This window comes from Macadamia integrifolia, chromosome 6 (assembly GCF_013358625.1).
Source record: "Macadamia integrifolia cultivar HAES 741 chromosome 6, SCU_Mint_v3, whole genome shotgun sequence".
Taxonomy (NCBI): Eukaryota; Viridiplantae; Streptophyta; class Magnoliopsida; order Proteales; family Proteaceae; genus Macadamia; species Macadamia integrifolia.
In genome coordinates, this window is record NC_056562.1 from 2,960,168 (window position 1) to 2,970,431 (window position 10,264).

Consider the following 10,264-nt stretch of genomic DNA (forward strand, 5'->3'; position numbering starts at 1 on the left):
CTTCCTGAAGAGGTCGATAATGATGGAAAAGACCGTGGTAGTCGACGACTTCCACAAGGTTCAGCTCCGGGAGAGGTTCACAGCACTGGGCTGGCAGTCCATCCTCCAGGTAGACCATCCGTACTACGAGCAGCTGGTTCATAGATTCTACTGTAACCTGGAGGTTTCCTATCGGTACGGGGAATATGCTATAGTTAGCATGGTGAAGGGGGTGGACATCCAGCTGACCGTGGACACCTTGGCCAGCATTTTGGGCATCTCTGCAGCCGGGCACCGTTACTACAGTCCTCCCAGGAGTAAGCCCCTGGGCCCATTCATGAGTTTGGAGACACCAGACTACATCTACGAGACCATCTGTGGCAGCAATGCCCATCCGGAGTCCGAGACATCCTTTTTCCTGGAGGTTTGAGTATTTTCCCGACTAGTCCAGTTCAACTTGCTCCCCAGAGGAGGTCATCGAAACCAGGTGGGCTTCATGGCAGCCTTTTTAACCTTCTGCATCTATAAGACTTTAGAGGGAGGTGACGAGCACTTGTGCTTACCCTATGTCATCCTCAAGACCATGGAGCACCACACTTCTCACCCCGAGGATGGAGGATTCCCATATGGTAGGATCCTCACTAGGATCTTTGAGTTCTTCGGAGTGGACCTGAGTGGCAAGGAGGGGAAGACTCCTGCTGACAAGTTCGACAGGGGAAACCTCTTGAGGATGGGTCTCCACACCCTTATGGATACACCTCAGAGAGCAGGAGCTCAAAGAGGTAGGGATAGGAGAGCTGCCCCTATGGAGGATGTTCCCATGGAGGAGGAGTCCAGTGAGGAGGATGAGGACTATGTTCCTCAGGATGAGGAGGATGATTTGGTGGATGAGGACATCCTTGGGGAGGTGCCTAAGGAGTCGAGAGGTACCGATCCTGGCTTCACCAGAGCTGCAGCCCCACAGCATAGAGCTCCACCACCTGAGAGTGGTACATATGATTTTGAGGGCATGGTGTCCACCATGAGGGCTTTGAAGGATGGCCAAGATCAGCTACTAAGAAGGCTGGACGAGAGTGCTTCCAGGGAGGAACGCATCCTGGAGAGGCAGGCTACCTTGGAGGATTCCTTCCTCAGACTGGGCCAGGACTTGGACACAACGACCAATGCCATCTCAGCATATTTTGGCCGACTTCGGAGGGAGGTAAGGTTGGTGAACTCGAGGTTTGACTACTACGACCATCGCCTCAACGTCAACTCTAGACCTCCGGCGAACGTAGTAATCATAGACGACAACGACGATGATCAGTGAGGACTTAGTTCGTCTACACCAGCTTCTCATCTGTTCCATGTTATCTATCCTATTGTATTTTTCCTTTCTTTTCTCATTCTTTGTACTTGCTCTGTAACTGGACTTATTTGTGGGATAATGTATTTTGATAGTGGTTTGTGATGAATTCGTATGTGTGATGACTTCTGTAGTTTAGTTGTGGTGTCTTTGTAAATTTTTATCATTGTTATATTATATATATTTGTTGTTTATCAGGTGTTCGTGTGAAAATTTTTAGAAATCTCATTTTACGCCGTTATGCTGTCGAAATTTCGTCAAACTTGTACTCGATAGGTTATGACACCAATTTATTTACCTTTTATCTACTCTCATGCATGCCATGAATGCAATATCTAAATGTAACCCTCTTTATTCCTTTCTTTCTTTGGCTTTTAACTCTTTAAAGCTTTTACATTAACCCAATCCCATTTTCCTATTATAGATTCTACGGGATTCTAATGGTATGCTGTGAGTGGGGCAGAGCATCACGCTTTGATACCATCGTTGTCACACCCCGTTCACACAGAACCGGGCCAGTGACCGTGTTAACACCGGTTAACCCAAACCTACCAGGATCATCTGATACAGTATTCCACCACAGTATACGCACAACTAAGAAAGAGCTCATCAGTTCAGCGGAAGACTTGGTTTACCTGTGAATATTCTCATAATACTTGATACCCGAATTGTGATACAATAGTTAAATACATGTGGGCCCGAAGACATGATATTTACACAATAAGAGTACAATTCACATATCATGTACATAAACGAAATCATCAAAAATCAGAGTATACAGCTCGATGCGGTATCAAAGCCTAGAGCTCAGCTCGGTATCAAAGGTTGAGCCCAGCTCGACATCACAAGGTAGAGCTCCGCTCGGCATCAAAAGTGGAGCTCAGCTTGGCATCAAAAGTGGAGTTCAGCTCTATATCAGAACTGCGGTCCCGCAGCACAACTCTCGCATGAGCAATCAGTGTCGTCCTCTAACTCCTCAGGGGCCCACCAGTCCTCTTCAGGGAACTCAAATGTGGAACCCGCCCCATGCTCATCTGGTTGATGACCTGTAAAATCATCTAAAAGAGGTGCACACGTGGGATGAGCTCACTAGCTCAGTAAGTGGAAAGATGGACCACACAACAGTCCACACAACAATCACAACCATATGCACTATATGCTATGCAATACATTTTAAATCACATCCACCTAAGCAACATTACTAAGTCTTTGGTTTAGTGCTACTGCAACCACAGTGCGCGTATACTCTGGGTACGAGCCGCGAACTCCATCCCTAAAAAATGGAGTATGGGAATGAAAAAAAAAAGCAACCCGTAAATCAAAGCAAAGGGGTGAGCCGCACAAGTAGTTGATCACCATTGATCTGGGCAATGCCACCAAATAGGTTCAGGTCCGCGTTTCACTGATAGATGAGTAGAAAAAAATGTCAAAACTTACACAGGAAGCATTCTAATATTTTCTGCTTGGTCTTCGGAAGATCTGGCAGGGATTGATAGGAAGTAATGGGACACTGGCTCAATATTGATATCACTTGTAGGCCAATCAAGCAAAAGAAGAGAACTTTCATGCTTGAGTGGCTGAAGGCCATAGAAGAGGAAATAGACAAAGTGCTCATGGAATTATTTATTAGGAAAATATTTGACCCTGGATGATTGGTGTAATGCCTCGGTCCCATTAACCTTGTACAATATTGTCCTCTTTAGCCTATGGGTCTCAAGGCTTTAAAACACGTTATGCCATGTTAAGGAGGCTAGAGGTTATTAACTAGCCCAATAATCTCAGCCTAGGCGATGTGGCATTTCGGAAAGGCATATCAAACATACCACAATGGGTTATCCAACACCTCAACCCCTGTTAGCAAGGGTTCGTAGCATAGGGAGTGATACCTAACCACATATATGCTACATGCCTTCATAGTGATACAGTTAGTATGAATTACACGATACCGGCAAGACCTTGGCTACAAAGTGTAATCCATCTCCAAATATAGTCCCGGGTACACGATACCGGTGAGACCTTGGCCACAAAGTGAAACCCCAGACTATTTACCTAATCTAGCATACATATCACAGTTGAGTATGAACTGCGCAAAATTGGTACCAATCATCCGCCACGAAGCCCATCAATTTCCAAATACAGTCCCAGGGTACACAATACCGGTAAGACCTTGGCCACAAAGTGTAGCCCACGACTACAACTAACTCTAATGCACACAATCAATACATGAATGCAACATATATACGACAATCACGACATCGGTACCACCTCGATCATGCTGAATTCCCTCTCACACACACAACCGAACACATAACAATCACGGTACCAGTACCACCTCGGTCACACTGGATCCTATCATACATCTCCATACAATTCATATCATAATCGTAAAATGACAAATGTAACATATCATCATCGTATTTGAGCAATTACAATTAAACATATAATTCTAAGCATGTGAGTAATTTAATAATAATAAACATTCCAAAAATAAACACAGTCTATCCCTCACCTTGTTGATCTCTGCTTGTGTTAGGGTTCAGATGAGGCCACCAAACAATCCACTCAATTTCAGTCTCGGGGCTCGTGCGCATCACTGTCCTAGACACAAGAACAATCATACATTAGTACGTGTCAAAAATATTGGGAGAGACCCACATGGATCACCCCTAAAGGGTACAGACAAAATCCATTAGTGATAGTAATGTCACCGGAAACACCCACTGGAAACAGGGAATTTTCACCCGAAATATCAGTCCTGTTTTTGGTGGAACTAATAGAAAGCTCCTAAGGCTTAGTAGTCCACTGGAAATATGCCATTGGGAAGCAGACCCAGTGGGTCCGATGGGCTGTTTCCAGTGGTGGTTCAGGACAAACCACCCATTTTGGGGACTTTTCACCTCGGGCCCAATCGTTGGGATTTGTTCCATGGAGTTTGTAGGGATGTTCCCAACATCATTCTAAGCCAATAAAATCCCAATTCCACTGAGCCATTTGGAAGATACGTCGATCAAACGATCGAAACCCTAGTTGGTCTTTTGGCAATACATGTTACCGGAGCTCACCGAGTTTGGTTCAAGTTCGAAAACAACACTGAGAGGGTAGGACATGCATTCTATGACCTTAACATGATTTATTCACTAAGATTCCATCCATACCTAGCTTTTTCTAGGTTGAAATGAAGAGAGAGAGTGGTGGAAATGAGTGTACTTACCTTCGGCAGCGATTCTGACAACTTGGCAGTAGTCGGCACCAAGGTAAGCCTTCTCCTTCTTCTTTCCCTTCTTCTTCCTTCTTCTCATTTTTCTCTCCTTCCTTACGTTGGACACAATAGAAATGATGAAATGAATTCCTTATGTCTAACTTATAAGTTAGAATGGACCTTAGGGTCTGTTTGGTTGGACCCTATTTGGACCAATCGGGTTATTATGACTTTCGGAGCCCAAGAACCCATCCACTTAGGTTCAAATTTGTTCACGTCACGAGTAAAGTGTGGCTGATGTTTTGGGATCATCTGAGACTGTTTACGACGTGAGTGGCGGGACCCACGGGTATCGACACCATGACAACAACCTGTTATGTTCACCGGAAATAACCCACCAGATTCAGGCCCAATGGATCTGGTGGCATATAGCTTGTTATCCCATGGCTGGTCTTGCATGGGTGGTTGCCCTCAGACATGCTCAAGGCCTTTCGGTAACTTCAATACGTGCCTGGACTTTTGTGTGAGGAGTTGGGTCACTTACCGTCTAGGATCGAAAGGTACGAATCCCCTCCAATTAGACTAGCACGCGATCCACGAACACTTGGGGTCATCTATCCCCCTTTCGAAATGGGCGATCGCGAGCCAAAACCCAGCAGTGCTTCAGATCTCCAATTCGAGACCTATCACAATAGTTCAAATTAGACTAAGTCAGGGCACGGGTGTAACATCAACGATCTCCCAAACCCCTTAATACTTGCTGTATTCTTGGTAGGACACCTCATCGATCTCCCAGACGGGTATTGTATTTGTTGTATTCTTGGGTCTCATAATCTTCTCTCTTTTCGGCACAGCGTCCTCGCTGTGGTTCCACATGCTATCGGAGTCTGCTCTGGTACCATTTGTAACACCTTAGCCCCATTAATTTTGTACAATATTATCCTCTTTCGCCTAGGGGCCTCAAGGCTTTAAAACACATTGTGCTATGTTAATAAGGTTAGAGGTTATTAACTAGTCTAGTAGTCTCTCCCTAGGCAATATGGGACTAAAGTTTGCCTATTTTCACCGATCTCCCAAACCCCCTAGTACTTGTCATTTATTCTTAGTGGGGACACCTCACCAATCTTCCAGATGGGTCTGGTAATTACGTATTCTTGGGTCTCATAATATTTTCCCCTTCGACATAGCATCCCCGTTGTGGCCCCACATGCTGTTGGGGTCTGCTTTGATACCATTTGTAACGGCCCGACCCTATTAACCTTGGCAGAATATTGTTCTCTTAAGGCTTTAAAACATGTTGTGCCATGTTAAGGAGGCTAGATGTTATTAACTAGTCCAGTAATCTCTCCCTAGGTGATGTGGGATTAAAGTTTGCACACCCTGACTAATCTCCTAAACCTCCTGGTACTTGCAGTATTTTTGGTGGGTCCGATACATGCCATATTCTTGGGTGTCACATCGTAGATTTGGAGAAGCCTTTCAAATCCTTCATGAATACAAGGTGAAGCTTAATCCAACTAAATGTGCTTTTGGAGTATCTTCGGTAAAATTTTGTGGGGTTTATAGTATTAGTAAGGGGATTGAGGCAAATCCAGAAAAGTTAAAGGCAATCTGAGAGATGACCCCTCCTTGTAATATTAAGGAGATTCAAAGATTGACCGATCGATTGACAGCATTAGGGAGATTTATAACTAGCTCCAGGGATAGCTGTCTAATGTTCTTCAAAAATTTGAAGCGAGCCAATAGTTTTGAATGGACCGAGGAGTGTCAAGCTATCTTAGAAGGTCTCAAATAGTACCTCGTCTCACCACCATTGCTGACCAAACCTAAACCTGGGGACAAATTCTAGGTCAACACTGTGGTCATCTCGTTAACAATCATTGTGTTACTGAAGGAAAAAGAAAAAGTTCAAAAGCCAATATACTATGTCAGCAAAGTCTTATTACCTTTGAATCCCTTAAAATTGAGCAGATATCTCAAGCAAAAAAACATCTGCAGACACACTATCCAGACTAGCGGCATCGAAGCTTTTAGAGATAGGAAAAACTTTTTTGGGAGAAATCCTCCACCAGCTGAACATCGATAAGAGAACTCAAGTGATGGAGATTAATTTTGAACCAAGCTATGGACCTAATACTAAAGTAGCCAAGAGAAGGAACTTTACTTGAAGATAGCATCGGAGGATGAAAGGTAAAAAGTCGAGCAACGAGTTTCATCTTTCTTGATGAAGTTATATAAGAGATCATTTGCAGGACCAAACCGAAAATGCTTGCATCCTTCTGAAGTTGAATACGCCCTTCAAGAAGTACAAGAAGTGATATGTCCCAACATCTGAGAGGAAGAGCATTGGCTAGGAAGGTCTGGAGGAAGAGATTCTATTGGCCACAAATGTAGAAGGAAGCAATAGAGTTTGTGGAGAAGTGCAAATGCCAATACTTTGCACCAATCCTCCATCATCCTGTGTAAATTCAAATACATCTAAAATAAAAACCTTACTCCTTATTGTTTTAATCTTGCCAATTTCAACAACCACTAAAAAAATGAATTGCGGGAATATGCTTGAATATTTTAAATCAATCTTTGACAACTATAAAAGTAAAAGAGACATTGTTAGATATAGAATTTTTAAATATTTTAATAATAAAAATTTTATAAATAATAGTTAAACACTTACCGATTATTTATGATTCTACATATAAATGTTATGCATAAAACGCATAAGATCATAATTATTCCTATAATTGGAACTTTTTCCACTTTTTACCTCTGTCAAAAAAATAATGAATGACGTTAAATTTTAATTATTGAGTAGAGAGAGTGAATGGGTTAGAATTTTACTGCAGCTGAGAAAAATATCCTCATATAGCTTTTCTTTTCTCGCAATCTTTTGTCAGTCGCCACAGGCAGCTATCTTCTTTAATATAACATTACTTTTGATGAGCGTATTTTGTTCTTATTTTTTCAATTAGATTATTTACAAATTCAATTCTCTCTCGGGATAGTCACATAAATGGGTGGTCTAATATAGATACTTTATAAATAATTTTCTGCAAAATAACAACAATGAAAAAAAGTTAAAATCATATCATATGATAAATATATAAAGTTTATATTTTTAATTAAATCCTTACATAATTATGCATAAGTGATTAAAATCTTCCAACTAGGTTGTGTGTCTATAAATCAAGTCAGATGCATATTCAATGACTTTTTCCAATCCAATTTAGCAGGTGGCATCAATGTAAAATATTAGAAAATAATAAAATTAAAATAAAAACATTAATTTTCCTCATTTTTATATGTATTATTGGGATCATTGCATAAGAAAATAAATTGAAGATTTTTCACTCGGAGTTACAACTACGTTGTGGATAAGATCTCCACTAATGCATAATTTGTTCTTCTGCAAGTTTTTTAATCCATTTATAATTTTCCTACATTATCGAAGTACAACAATGTTCAATTAATAATAATTGAAACTATTTAATAAAGAGAAAACGACACTCCCCTCCGCCTGGAGTTTCCATTTATGTCATTCCCCTTCATTGGTAAGTTTTAGATTATTTCTGTCCTATGTATGTAACCACTCTACCTCAATTCTTCATTCAAATTATGCCAATATTCAACTTTCTTTTGGGTTATCCGCACAAAGTGTCTGTTTAGAAACTATTTAAATGAAGTCTTCTAAGATATAAATAATAAAAATTTATTATTTTAAATTAAATTCTTACGTATCATATAAGTCAACAAAAGTCTTTTATTTCTGCAGCATCGTCAAAGTTTTTATTAATCCAATTTAATATACATTAAAAGTTTTTTTTGATAACGCATTTGATTTAGATGATATATCACGTTAATGTAAAACTATTTGAAAACATTACAAAATAAAATTTAATAAAAAAATAATTTTCATCATTTATATGCCTACTTTTAGAATCATTATGCATGCAAACAAATTGTATGTTGCCAATCGCATTTATGACTAAATTGTGTATGAGTTTTTCAATAACTTCAATTTGTTCTAATTATCGTAATCCAATTATAATTTCTCTACATTATCAAAAGTATTATAATGTTAAACTTAGTAGGAAAATTTACAGTGCGACCCCTTAGAGAATGCCACTATTATTAGACTTTGTTTCACCAAATTAGACTCAGACCCCCTACAGTCAGTCATTATTAAGTGAAGAGTTAAAATAACTGTTATACCCTATTCACTAAAACTCATGTGTTTAACCCAATTCCTCTTCATCCCTACCTGTACTCACCTTCACCGAGACATGGAATGGTCTAAGTCTAATTAGTATCTCTTGCTTTTGTTCCTATGTCTCCGATCAACTTCCGAGTCGAAGATAACAATGGGATGTCTCCGATCAACCTCTAGATTGTACAACTAATCCCAAAAACCTTGATCGAGTATAATCTTATGGTCAACTTGTATTTATTTTTGTTTCCGGGTTATGTTGTCTTTGTCTAATCTCACTCTCTGAGAGATGACTTGTATTTATTTTTTTGTTAACTGCTTACTTTGTCTTCTTCATAGCTCTACTAGAGAGCGAGAAAGAGACTATCAAGTATCAAGCGTGAGAGGATTAGGGCAATATTTAGTATTCACTTGTCACATGATACCTGCACTTTGGAGCTCACTCACAGAGGAAAGGGGAAGCTCATGGAGTTCTCCTTGCTTTGAATCAGGCCATAAAAAGAGTTCATAAAACCTTACCTAAAATATTTAAGATTCTTCGACTATGGAAGAAACCCATCTCTATAACCAATGTAAACAAATGGATTTCAATACCCAACAGTGAAATCAACCCAAAAAAAAAAAAAATGATGACTTGGATTTTGTTTCCCAAATCTAAAACAAATTTTCTATGCTTTAACAAGAACCGTCTCTACATTTGAAGCATCAACGAATTCATTCCCTAAAGGGAAATTAACCTAGAAAAAAAGTGAGAAAAGAAATGAGGAAGGTTTACAGGAGACAACAGTGGAAACTGTAAATTACCGATCGTACCCAGGATAAGACCGAAAGAGACAGTTAATGAGGGAGGAAGTAGAGGTGATCCATTAGCTCCACCCTGACGTAGAGGCTTCCGTTATAGCCAATACTATCAAATTTGCAAAGGATGCCATTCTAGCAATGGCGCCAGCGGCAACACCAATGATGCACTACCCATTAGTCAAGGACGACCAAAGTGATCTCAAATCTCAACACTGCTAAGACACATGATCAACAAAGGAACTCTCCATCAACGATTCTCATTCAATCAACTATGCTAGATTTTTATTCCATTTTCTTAGATTGTTTAACTTTGACGTGATCTATTGCTTCATTGACTATGAGATTAGTTGATACAATCTCAAAAGATTGTACAATCCGTCGACCATGATTAGTTGGAGAGAGAACCCTCTGTTTTCTTTGCAGCAATTCTGATCTAGAAAGTGTTGTAAGCTGACAGTCATTGAGAGGGGGGTGAATCAGTGAGTCCAGTTCTGATCCCCAAAACCTGTCCGATATCTGACATGGCAAACCCTGATACACCTATACCTGTACCTATCCCTATTTGCACATAGTCATATACACACTCAGCCTCTTATAGGCACTTCCAAGTGTATACACCCATTTGGCATTCCACACACTTCAATATATATAATGTAAACAATAAGCACACAAAAAACACAGGATTTTTATGAGGTTCAATAATTTTCTTACATTCCCAAAGTAGTGCCGGTAAAGG